Source organism: Spea bombifrons, chromosome 4, assembly GCF_027358695.1.
Source record: "Spea bombifrons isolate aSpeBom1 chromosome 4, aSpeBom1.2.pri, whole genome shotgun sequence".
NCBI classification, from domain to species: domain Eukaryota; kingdom Metazoa; phylum Chordata; class Amphibia; order Anura; family Pelobatidae; genus Spea; species Spea bombifrons.
The window spans coordinates 113,386,736-113,396,223 of NC_071090.1; the positions used below are offsets into that span (position 1 = coordinate 113,386,736).

The window sequence follows — 9,488 nt, forward strand, 5'->3', positions numbered from 1 at the left end:
TTTCTTCATTGAAAGCATTACTGTTTCATGAGATGACCCCTTTAATACTAAGGTAATGTCTCTAGTTTTCATACAAAAAAAGGCAAATGACCCCGACGTGATTTGAACACGCAACCTTCTAATCTGGAGTCAGACGCGCTACCGTTGCGCCACGAGGTCAGATGTGCTTGAGGTTTTAAAATGTCTTTAAATACAAGGCCCACCTTTCTAGTCTTGCATTAGTATAGTTCGCATAGGCTCACAGTTCTTCCACTGAACCACCAATGCATTTGCGACACCGAGCTAGAAAACACGACAAGCGGTTGATGGGGAATCAATAAGTTAGTTGATTATACGGGGAGCTGTAAAAGAAGCGTGCCCTGTGTGAGGATCGAACTCACGACCTTCAGATTATGAGACTGACGCGCTACCTACTGCGCTAACAAGGCAAAGGCTTCTGGCCGTCTGTAGTTTAAGCTCTTCATACGTAATGCATTGCAACATAGCAAAGAAGAATTTCCTTCAGAATGGGTGAAACGCACCTCGCTTTTCCGGAGACCTGACTTACCAGTGCTCTGAAAAAGAGGTTCGCATTGGCCGGGAATCGAACCCGGGTCTCCCGCGTGGGAGGCGAGAATTCTACCACTGAACCACCAATGCAGCTGTAACACAGGACTTGGAAATCCATAGGGATTCCAGTGGTCGGAAAGAAAATTTCTCCCCTGAACAGAAAATGATGGAAGCGGTGGTTGGGAGATCAATTAGTTAGTCCGAGATGTAATGTAAGTTCACATGGACAAGGAGTGAGCCAACATTTCACAGCCGTGCACTCATCTTGACGAGGTGGCCGAGTGGTTAAGGCGATGGACTGCTAATCCATTGTGCTCTGCACGCGTGGGTTCGAATCCCATCCTCGTCGGTTGCTTTTCTGCTCTTTATGGCTTCTGTTGCTAAAGTTCTTGTCACATTCCAGGTAATGCATTTCTGGGGAACCTCCCTGGATGGGCTACATGAAGGTCTCTCTGTGTTCATAGGCAGTGGTTGGGGTGTGGGCAAACATCACCCCCCTGCCTGATGACAATGTAAACTCACCCGGGGATGCGTTATTAAAGAGTATTCTTGACAGCTTTTTGTGGAAGTAAGCATATGTCCAGAGCGGGAAGGGAGGACAGCAGTTACATCGGGATGTCTTTTGAGCAGAGCCCGCTTTATCTAGTGTTTGGGTTTGTCGATTGCCTGACAGTTGTAGTTTTGAGTTGTAGTTACATGAAAAAAGATAACAACAAAGGTATATAGATATCTACTTTAATATAATAGATATGTTTTTTATAATGGGAGACAAGAGGACATCTTTGAAGGGGCGATAGGAGCACACCAATGGAAAAAGAGAGGTTAAAAGATTGCTAAGGGGATAGGGTCAAAAGGGTAGGTGGTGATCAGACAAGAGGACGTTAGCAGCTGAGAGGGGTGGCCCAACATCACTCCCCTATGCTCAGATGTTATTCCTGCTCCAGTATCACCACTTTATACAATAAAATACTTATCTTTGTCTTTTCTCTTATTTCTTCATTGAAAGCATTACTGTTTCATGAGATGACCCCTTTAATACTAAGGTAATGTCTCTAGTTTTCATACAAAAAAAGGCAAATGACCCCGACGTGATTTGAACACGCAACCTTCTGATCTGGAGTCAGACGCGCTACCGTTGCGCCACGAGGTCAGATGTGCTTGAGGTTTTAAAATGTCTTTAAATACAAGGCCCACCTTTCTAGTCTTGCATTAGTATAGTTCGCATAGGCTCACAGTTCTTCCACTGAACCACCAATGCATTTGCGACACCGAGCTAGAAAACACGACAAGCGGTTGATGGGGAATCAATAAGTTAGTTGATTATACGGGGAGCTGTAAAAGAAGCGTGCCCTGTGTGAGGATCGAACTCACGACCTTCAGATTATGAGACTGACGCGCTACCTACTGCGCTAACAAGGCAAAGGCTTCTGGCCGTCTGTAGTTTAAGCTCTTCATACGTAATGCATTGCAACATAGCAAAGAAGAATTTCCTTCAGAATGGGTGAAACGCACCTCGCTTTTCCGGAGACCTGACTTACCAGTGCTCTGAAAAAGAGGTTTGCATTGGCCGGGAATCGAACCCGGGTCTCCCGCGTGGGAGGCGAGAATTCTACCACTGAATGCAGCTGTAACACAGGACTTGGAAATCCATAGGGATTCCAGTGGTCGGAAAGAAAATTTCTCCCCTGAACAGAAAATGATGGAAGCGGTGGTTGGGAGATCAATTAGTTAGTCCGAGATGTAATGTAAGTTCACATGGACAAGGAGTGAGCCAACATTTCACAGCCGTGCACTCATCTTGACGAGGTGGCCGAGTGGTTAAGGCGATGGACTGCTAATCCATTGTGCTCTGCACGCGTGGGTTCGAATCCCATCCTCGTCGGTTGCTTTTCTGCTCTTTATGGCTTCTGTTGCTAAAGTTCTTGTCACATTCCAGGTAATGCATTTCTGGGGAACCTCCCTGGATGGGCTACATGAAGGTCTCTCTGTGTTCATAGGCAGTGGTTGGGGTGTGGGCAAACATCACCCCCCTGCCTGATGACAATGTAAACTCACCCGGGGATGCGTTATTAAAGAGTATTCTTGACAGCTTTTTGTGGAAGTAAGCATATGTCCAGAGCGGGAAGGGAGGACAGCAGTTACATCGGGATGTCTTTTGAGCAGAGCCCGCTTTATCTAGTGTTTGGGTTTGTCGATTGCCTGACAGTTGTAGTTTTGAGTTGTAGTTACATGAAAAAAGATAACAACAAAGGTATATTGATATCTACTTTAATATAATAGATATGTTTTTTATAATGGGAGACAAGAGGACATCTTTGAAGGGGCGATAGGAGCACACCAATGGAAAAAGAGAGGTTAAAAGATTGCTAAGGGGATAGGGTCAAAAGGGTAGGTGGTGATCAGACAAGAGGACGTTAGCAGCTGAGAGGGGTGGCCCAACATCACTCCCCTATGCTCAGATGTTATTCCTGCTCCAGTATCACCACTTTATACAATAAAATACTTATCTTTGTCTTTTCTCTTATTTCTTCATTGAAAGCATTACTGTTTCATGAGATGACCCCTTTAATACTAAGGTAATGTCTCTAGTTTTCATACAAAAAAAGGCAAATGACCCCGACGTGATTTGAACACGCAACCTTCTGATCTGGAGTCAGACGCGCTACCGTTGCGCCACGAGGTCAGATGTGCTTGAGGTTTTAAAATGTCTTTAAATACAAGGCCCACCTTTCTAGTCTTGCATTAGTATAGTTCGCATAGGCTCACAGTTCTTCCACTGAACCACCAATGCATTTGCGACACCGAGCTAGAAAACACGACAAGCGGTTGATGGGGAATCAATAAGTTAGTTGATTATACGGGGAGCTGTAAAAGAAGCGTGCCCTGTGTGAGGATCGAACTCACGACCTTCAGATTATGAGACTGACGCGCTACCTACTGCGCTAACAAGGCAAAGGCTTCTGGCCGTCTGTAGTTTAAGCTCTTCATACGTAATGCATTGCAACATAGCAAAGAAGAATTTCCTTCAGAATGGGTGAAACGCACCTCGCTTTTCCGGAGACCTGACTTACCAGTGCTCTGAAAAAGAGGTTTGCATTGGCCGGGAATCGAACCCGGGTCTCCCGCGTGGGAGGCGAGAATTCTACCACTGAACCACCAATGCAGCTGTAACACAGGACTTGGAAATCCATAGGGATTCCAGTGGTCGGAAAGAAAATTTCTCCCCTGAACAGAAAATGATGGAAGCGGTGGTTGGGAGATCAATTAGTTAGTCCGAGATGTAATGTAAGTTCACATGGACAAGGAGTGAGCCAACATTTCACAGCCGTGCACTCATCTTGACGAGGTGGCCGAGTGGTTAAGGCGATGGACTGCTAATCCATTGTGCTCTGCACGCGTGGGTTCGAATCCCATCCTCGTCGGTTGCTTTTCTGCTCTTTATGGCTTCTGTTGCTAAAGTTCTTGTCACATTCCAGGTAATGCATTTCTGGAGAACCTCCCTGGATGGGCTACATGAAGGTCTCTCTGTGTTCATAGGCAGTGGTTGGGGTGTGGGCAAACATCACCCCCCTGCCTGATGACAATGTAAACTCACCCGGGGAAGCGTTATTAAAGAGTATTCTTGACAGCTTTTTGTGGAAGTAAGCATATGTCCAGAGCGGGAAGGGAGGACAGCAGTTACATCGGGATGTCTTTTGAGCAGAGCCCGCTTTATCTAGTGTTTGGGTTTGTCGATTGCCTGACAGTTGTAGTTTTGAGTTGTAGTTACATGAAAAAAGATAACAACAAAGGTATATAGATATCTACTTTAATATAATAGATATGTTTTTTATAATGGGAGACAAGAGGACATCTTTGAAGGGGCGATAGGAGCACACCAATGGAAAAAGAGAGGTTAAAAGATTGCTAAGGGGATAGGGTCAAAAGGGTAGGTGGTGATCAGACAAGAGGACGTTAGCAGCTGAGAGGGGTGGCCCAACATCACTCCCCTATGCTCAGATGTTATTCCTGCTCCAGTATCACCACTTTATACAATAAAATACTTATCTTTGTCTTTTCTCTTATTTCTTCATTGAAAGCATTACTGTTTCATGAGATGACCCCTTTAATACTAAGGTAATGTCTCTAGTTTTCATACAAAAAAAGGCAAATGACCCCGACGTGATTTGAACACGCAACCTTCTGATCTGGAGTCAGACGCGCTACCGTTGCGCCACGAGGTCAGATGTGCTTGAGGTTTTAAAATGTCTTTAAATACAAGGCCCACCTTTCTAGTCTTGCATTAGTATAGTTCGCATAGGCTCACAGTTCTTCCACTGAACCACCAATGCATTTGCGACACCGAGCTAGAAAACACGACAAGCGGTTGATGGGGAATCAATAAGTTAGTTGATTATACGGGGAGCTGTAAAAGAAGCGTGCCCTGTGTGAGGATCGAACTCACGACCTTCAGATTATGAGACTGACGCGCTATCTACTGCGCTAACAAGGCAAAGGCTTCTGGCCGTCTGTAGTTTAAGCTCTTCATACGTAATGCATTGCAACATAGCAAAGAAGAATTTCCTTCAGAATGGGTGAAACGCACCTCGCTTTTCCGGAGACCTGACTTACCAGTGCTCTGAAAAAGAGGTTTGCATTGGCCGGGAATCGAACCCGGGTCTCCCGCGTGGGAGGCGAGAATTCTACCACTGAATGCAGCTGTAACACAGGACTTGGAAATCCATAGGGATTCCAGTGGTCGGAAAGAAAATTTCTCCCCTGAATAGAAAATGATGGAAGCGGTGGTTGGGAGATCAATTAGTTAGTCCGAGATGTAATGTAAGTTCACATGGACAAGGAGTGAGCCAACATTTCACAGCCGTGCACTCATCTTGACGAGGTGGCCGAGTGGTTAAGGCGATGGACTGCTAATCCATTGTGCTCTGCACGCGTGGGTTCGAATCCCATCCTCGTCGGTTGCTTTTCTGCTCTTTATGGCTTCTGTTGCTAAAGTTCTTGTCACATTCCAGGTAATGCATTTCTGGGGAACCTCCCTGGATGGGCTACATGAAGGTCTCTCTGTGTTCATAGGCAGTGGTTGGGGTGTGGGCAAACATCACCCCCCTGCCTGATGACAATGTAAACTCACCCGGGGATGCGTTATTAAAGAGTATTCTTGACAGCTTTTTGTGGAAGTAAGCATATGTCCAGAGCGGGAAGGGAGGACAGCAGTTACATCGGGATGTCTTTTGAGCAGAGCCCGCTTTATCTAGTGTTTGGGTTTGTCGATTGCCTGACAGTTGTAGTTTTGAGTTGTAGTTACATGAAAAAAGATAACAACAAAGGTATATAGATATCTACTTTAATATAATAGATATGTTTTTTATAATGGGAGACAAGAGGACATCTTTGAAGGGGCGATAGGAGCACACCAATGGAAAAAGAGAGGTTAAAAGATTGCTAAGGGGATAGGGTCAAAAGGGTAGGTGGTGATCAGACAAGAGGACGTTAGCAGCTGAGAGGGGTGGCCCAACATCACTCCCCTATGCTCAGATGTTATTCCTGCTCCAGTATCACCACTTTATACAATAAAATACTTATCTTTGTCTTTTCTCTTATTTCTTCATTGAAAGCATTACTGTTTCATGAGATGACCCCTTTAATACTAAGGTAATGTCTCTAGTTTTCATACAAAAAAAGGCAAATGACCCCGACGTGATTTGAACACGCAACCTTCTGATCTGGAGTCAGACGCGCTACCGTTGCGCCACGAGGTCAGATGTGCTTGAGGTTTTAAAATGTCTTTAAATACAAGGCCCACCTTTCTAGTCTTACATTAGTATAGTTCGCATAGGCTCACAGTTCTTCCACTGAACCACCAATGCATTTGCGACACCGAGCTAGAAAACACGACAAGCGGTTGATGGGGAATCAATAAGTTAGTTGATTATACGGGGAGCTGTAAAAGAAGCGTGCCCTGTGTGAGGATCGAACTCACGACCTTCAGATTATGAGACTGACGCGCTACCTACTGCGCTAACAAGGCAAAGGCTTCTGGCCGTCTGTAGTTTAAGCTCTTCATACGTAATGCATTGCAACATAGCAAAGAAGAATTTCCTTCAGAATGGGTGAAACGCACCTCGCTTTTCCGGAGACCTGACTTACCAGTGCTCTGAAAAAGAGGTTTGCATTGGCCGGGAATCGAACCCGGGTCTCCCGCGTGGGAGGCGAGAATTCTACCACTGAACCACCAATGCAGCTGTAACACAGGACTTGGAAATCCATAGGGATTCCAGTGGTCGGAAAGAAAATGTCTCCCCTGAACAGAAAATGATGGAAGCGGTGGTTGGGAGATCAATTAGTTAGTCCGAGATGTAATGTAAGTTCACATGGACAAGGAGTGAGCCAACATTTCACAGCCGTGCACTCATCTTGACGAGGTGGCCGAGTGGTTAAGGCGATGGACTGCTAATCCATTGTGCTCTGCACGCGTGGGTTCGAATCCCATCCTCGTCGGTTGCTTTTCTGCTCTTTATGGCTTCTGTTGCTAAAGTTCTTGTCACATTCCAGGTAATGCATTTCTGGGGAACCTCCCTGGATGGGCTACATGAAGGTCTCTCTGTGTTCATAGGCAGTGGTTGGGGTGTGGGCAAACATCACCCCCCTGCCTGATGACAATGTAAACTCACCCGGGGAAGCGTTATTAAAGAGTATTCTTGACAGCTTTTTGTGGAAGTAAGCATATGTCCAGAGAGGGAAGGGAGGACAGCAGTTACATCGGGATGTCTTTTGAGCAGAGCCCGCTTTATCTAGTGTTTGGGTTTGTCGATTGCCTGACAGTTGTAGTTTTGAGTTGTAGTTACATGAAAAAAGATAACAACAAAGGTATATAGATATCTACTTTAATATAATAGATATGTTTTTTTATAATGGGAGACAAGAGGACATCTTTGAAGGGGCGATAGGAGCACACCAATGGAAAAAGAGAGGTTAAAAGATTGCTAAGGGGATAGGGTCAAAAGGGTAGGTGGTGATCAGACAAGAGGACGTTAGCAGCTGAGAGGGGTGGCCCAACATCACTCCCCTATGCTCAGATGTTATTCCTGCTCCAGTATCACCACTTTATACAATAAAATACTTATCTTTGTCTTTTCTCTTATTTCTTCATTGAAAGCATTACTGTTTCATGAGATGACCCCTTTAATACTAAGGTAATGTCTCTAGTTTTCATACAAAAAAAGGCAAATGACCCCGACGTGATTAGAACACGCAACCTTCTGATCTGGAGTCAGACGCGCTACCGTTGCGCAACGAGGTCAGATGTGCTTGAGGTTTTAAAATGTCTTTAAATACAAGGCCCACCTTTCTAGTCTTGCATTAGTATAGTTCGCATAGGCTCACAGTTCTTCCACTGAACCACCAATGCATTTGCGACACCGAGCTAGAAAACACGACAAGCGGTTGATGGGGAATCAATAAGTTAGTTGATTATACGGGGAGCTGTAAAAGAAGCGTGCCCTGTGTGAGGATCGAACTCACGACCTTCAGATTATGAGACTGACGCGCTACCTACTGCGCTAACAAGGCAAAGGCTTCTGGCCGTCTGTAGTTTAAGCTCTTCATACGTAATGCATTGCAACATAGCAAAGAAGAATTTCCTTCAGAATGGGTGAAACGCACCTCGCTTTTCCGGAGACCTGACTTACCAGTGCTCTGAAAAAGAGGTTTGCATTGGCCGGGAATCGAACCCGGGTCTCCCGCGTGGGAGGCGAGAATTCTACCACTGAACCACCAATGCAGCTGTAACACAGGACTTGGAAATCCATAGGGATTCCAGTGGTCGGAAAGAAAATTTCTCCCCTGAACAGAAAATGATGGAAGCGGTGGTTGGGAGATCAATTAGTTAGTCCGAGATGTAATGTAAGTTCACATGGACAAGGAGTGAGCCAACATTTCACAGCCGTGCACTCATCTTGACGAGGTGGCCGAGTGGTTAAGGCGATGGACTGCTAATCCATTGTGCTCTGCACGCGTGGGTTCGAATCCCATCCTCGTCGGTTGCTTTTCTGCTCTTTATGGCTTCTGTTGCTAAAGTTCTTGTCACATTCCAGGTAATGCATTTCTGGGGAACCTCCCTGGATGGGCTACATGAAGGTCTCTCTGTGTTCATAGGCAGTGGTTGGGGTGTGGGCAAACATCACCCCACTGCCTGATGACAATGTAAACTCACCCGGGGAAGCGTTATTAAAGAGTATTCTTGACAGCTTTTTGTGGAAGTAAGCATATGTCCAGAGCGGGAAGGGAGGACAGCAGTTACATCGGGATGTCTTTTGAGCAGAGCCCGCTTTATCTAGTGTTTGGGTTTGTCGATTGCCTGACAGTTGTAGTTTTGAGTTGTAGTTACATGAAAAAAGATAACAACAAAGGTATATAGATATCTACTTTAATATAATAGATATGTTTTTTATAATGGGAGACAAGAGGACATCTTTGAAGGGGCGATAGGAGCACACCAATGGAAAAAGAGAGGTTAAAAGATTGCTAAGGGGATAGGGTCAAAAGGGTAGGTGGTGATCAGACAAGAGGACGTTAGCAGCTGAGAGGGGTGGCCCAACATCACTCCCCTATGCTCAGATGTTATTCCTGCTCCAGTATCACCACTTTATACAATAAAATACTTATCTTTGTCTTTTCTCTTATTTCTTCATTGAAAGCATTACTGTTTCATGAGATGACCCCTTTAATACTAAGGTAATGTCTCTAGTTTTCATACAAAAAAAGGCAAATGACCCCGACGTGATTTGAACACGCAACCTTCTAATCTGGAGTCAGACGCGCTACCGTTGCGCCACGAGGTCAGATGTGCTTGAGGTTTTAAAATGTCTTTAAATACAAGGCCCACCTTTCTAGTCTTGCATTAGTATAGTTCGCATAGGCTCACAGTTCTTCCACTGAACCAC

At 45.2% G+C, this 9,488-nt stretch overlaps 23 non-coding genes across 23 annotated transcripts; 6 read left to right on the top strand and 17 right to left on the bottom strand.

Annotated features, from left to right (window-relative positions):
- Positions 1 to 87: 87 nt before the first annotated feature.
- Positions 88 to 159, bottom strand: TRNAW-CCA (transfer RNA tryptophan (anticodon CCA)). The gene has a single exon. It is a non-coding gene; the product is annotated as a tRNA-Trp (tRNA).
- A 196-nt stretch (positions 160 to 355) lies between these two features.
- Positions 356 to 428, bottom strand: TRNAM-CAU (transfer RNA methionine (anticodon CAU)). Its single transcript has one exon. It is a non-coding gene; the product is annotated as a tRNA-Met (tRNA).
- Positions 429 to 568: 140 nt separating this feature from the next.
- On the bottom strand, positions 569 to 639 carry TRNAG-CCC (transfer RNA glycine (anticodon CCC)). Its single transcript has one exon. It is a non-coding gene; the product is annotated as a tRNA-Gly (tRNA).
- A 177-nt stretch (positions 640 to 816) lies between these two features.
- Positions 817 to 898, top strand: TRNAS-GCU (transfer RNA serine (anticodon GCU)). Its single transcript has one exon. It is a non-coding gene; the product is annotated as a tRNA-Ser (tRNA).
- A 729-nt stretch (positions 899 to 1,627) lies between these two features.
- On the bottom strand, positions 1,628 to 1,699 carry TRNAW-CCA (transfer RNA tryptophan (anticodon CCA)). Its single transcript has one exon. It is a non-coding gene; the product is annotated as a tRNA-Trp (tRNA).
- A 196-nt stretch (positions 1,700 to 1,895) lies between these two features.
- Positions 1,896 to 1,968, bottom strand: TRNAM-CAU (transfer RNA methionine (anticodon CAU)). The gene has a single exon. It is a non-coding gene; the product is annotated as a tRNA-Met (tRNA).
- Positions 1,969 to 2,349: 381 nt separating this feature from the next.
- TRNAS-GCU (transfer RNA serine (anticodon GCU)) lies at positions 2,350 to 2,431 on the top strand. Its single transcript has one exon. It is a non-coding gene; the product is annotated as a tRNA-Ser (tRNA).
- A 729-nt stretch (positions 2,432 to 3,160) lies between these two features.
- TRNAW-CCA (transfer RNA tryptophan (anticodon CCA)) lies at positions 3,161 to 3,232 on the bottom strand. Its single transcript has one exon. It is a non-coding gene; the product is annotated as a tRNA-Trp (tRNA).
- A 196-nt stretch (positions 3,233 to 3,428) lies between these two features.
- On the bottom strand, positions 3,429 to 3,501 carry TRNAM-CAU (transfer RNA methionine (anticodon CAU)). Its single transcript has one exon. It is a non-coding gene; the product is annotated as a tRNA-Met (tRNA).
- A 140-nt stretch (positions 3,502 to 3,641) lies between these two features.
- Positions 3,642 to 3,712, bottom strand: TRNAG-CCC (transfer RNA glycine (anticodon CCC)). The gene has a single exon. It is a non-coding gene; the product is annotated as a tRNA-Gly (tRNA).
- Positions 3,713 to 3,889: 177 nt separating this feature from the next.
- TRNAS-GCU (transfer RNA serine (anticodon GCU)) lies at positions 3,890 to 3,971 on the top strand. The gene has a single exon. It is a non-coding gene; the product is annotated as a tRNA-Ser (tRNA).
- Positions 3,972 to 4,700: 729 nt separating this feature from the next.
- TRNAW-CCA (transfer RNA tryptophan (anticodon CCA)) lies at positions 4,701 to 4,772 on the bottom strand. Its single transcript has one exon. It is a non-coding gene; the product is annotated as a tRNA-Trp (tRNA).
- Positions 4,773 to 4,968: 196 nt separating this feature from the next.
- TRNAM-CAU (transfer RNA methionine (anticodon CAU)) lies at positions 4,969 to 5,041 on the bottom strand. Its single transcript has one exon. It is a non-coding gene; the product is annotated as a tRNA-Met (tRNA).
- A 381-nt stretch (positions 5,042 to 5,422) lies between these two features.
- TRNAS-GCU (transfer RNA serine (anticodon GCU)) lies at positions 5,423 to 5,504 on the top strand. Its single transcript has one exon. It is a non-coding gene; the product is annotated as a tRNA-Ser (tRNA).
- Positions 5,505 to 6,233: 729 nt separating this feature from the next.
- On the bottom strand, positions 6,234 to 6,305 carry TRNAW-CCA (transfer RNA tryptophan (anticodon CCA)). The gene has a single exon. It is a non-coding gene; the product is annotated as a tRNA-Trp (tRNA).
- Positions 6,306 to 6,501: 196 nt separating this feature from the next.
- Positions 6,502 to 6,574, bottom strand: TRNAM-CAU (transfer RNA methionine (anticodon CAU)). The gene has a single exon. It is a non-coding gene; the product is annotated as a tRNA-Met (tRNA).
- A 140-nt stretch (positions 6,575 to 6,714) lies between these two features.
- TRNAG-CCC (transfer RNA glycine (anticodon CCC)) lies at positions 6,715 to 6,785 on the bottom strand. Its single transcript has one exon. It is a non-coding gene; the product is annotated as a tRNA-Gly (tRNA).
- Positions 6,786 to 6,962: 177 nt separating this feature from the next.
- On the top strand, positions 6,963 to 7,044 carry TRNAS-GCU (transfer RNA serine (anticodon GCU)). The gene has a single exon. It is a non-coding gene; the product is annotated as a tRNA-Ser (tRNA).
- Positions 7,045 to 7,774: 730 nt separating this feature from the next.
- Positions 7,775 to 7,846, bottom strand: TRNAW-CCA (transfer RNA tryptophan (anticodon CCA)). Its single transcript has one exon. It is a non-coding gene; the product is annotated as a tRNA-Trp (tRNA).
- Positions 7,847 to 8,042: 196 nt separating this feature from the next.
- TRNAM-CAU (transfer RNA methionine (anticodon CAU)) lies at positions 8,043 to 8,115 on the bottom strand. The gene has a single exon. It is a non-coding gene; the product is annotated as a tRNA-Met (tRNA).
- Positions 8,116 to 8,255: 140 nt separating this feature from the next.
- TRNAG-CCC (transfer RNA glycine (anticodon CCC)) lies at positions 8,256 to 8,326 on the bottom strand. The gene has a single exon. It is a non-coding gene; the product is annotated as a tRNA-Gly (tRNA).
- Positions 8,327 to 8,503: 177 nt separating this feature from the next.
- On the top strand, positions 8,504 to 8,585 carry TRNAS-GCU (transfer RNA serine (anticodon GCU)). The gene has a single exon. It is a non-coding gene; the product is annotated as a tRNA-Ser (tRNA).
- Positions 8,586 to 9,314: 729 nt separating this feature from the next.
- Positions 9,315 to 9,386, bottom strand: TRNAW-CCA (transfer RNA tryptophan (anticodon CCA)). The gene has a single exon. It is a non-coding gene; the product is annotated as a tRNA-Trp (tRNA).
- Positions 9,387 to 9,488: the final 102 nt, after the last annotated feature.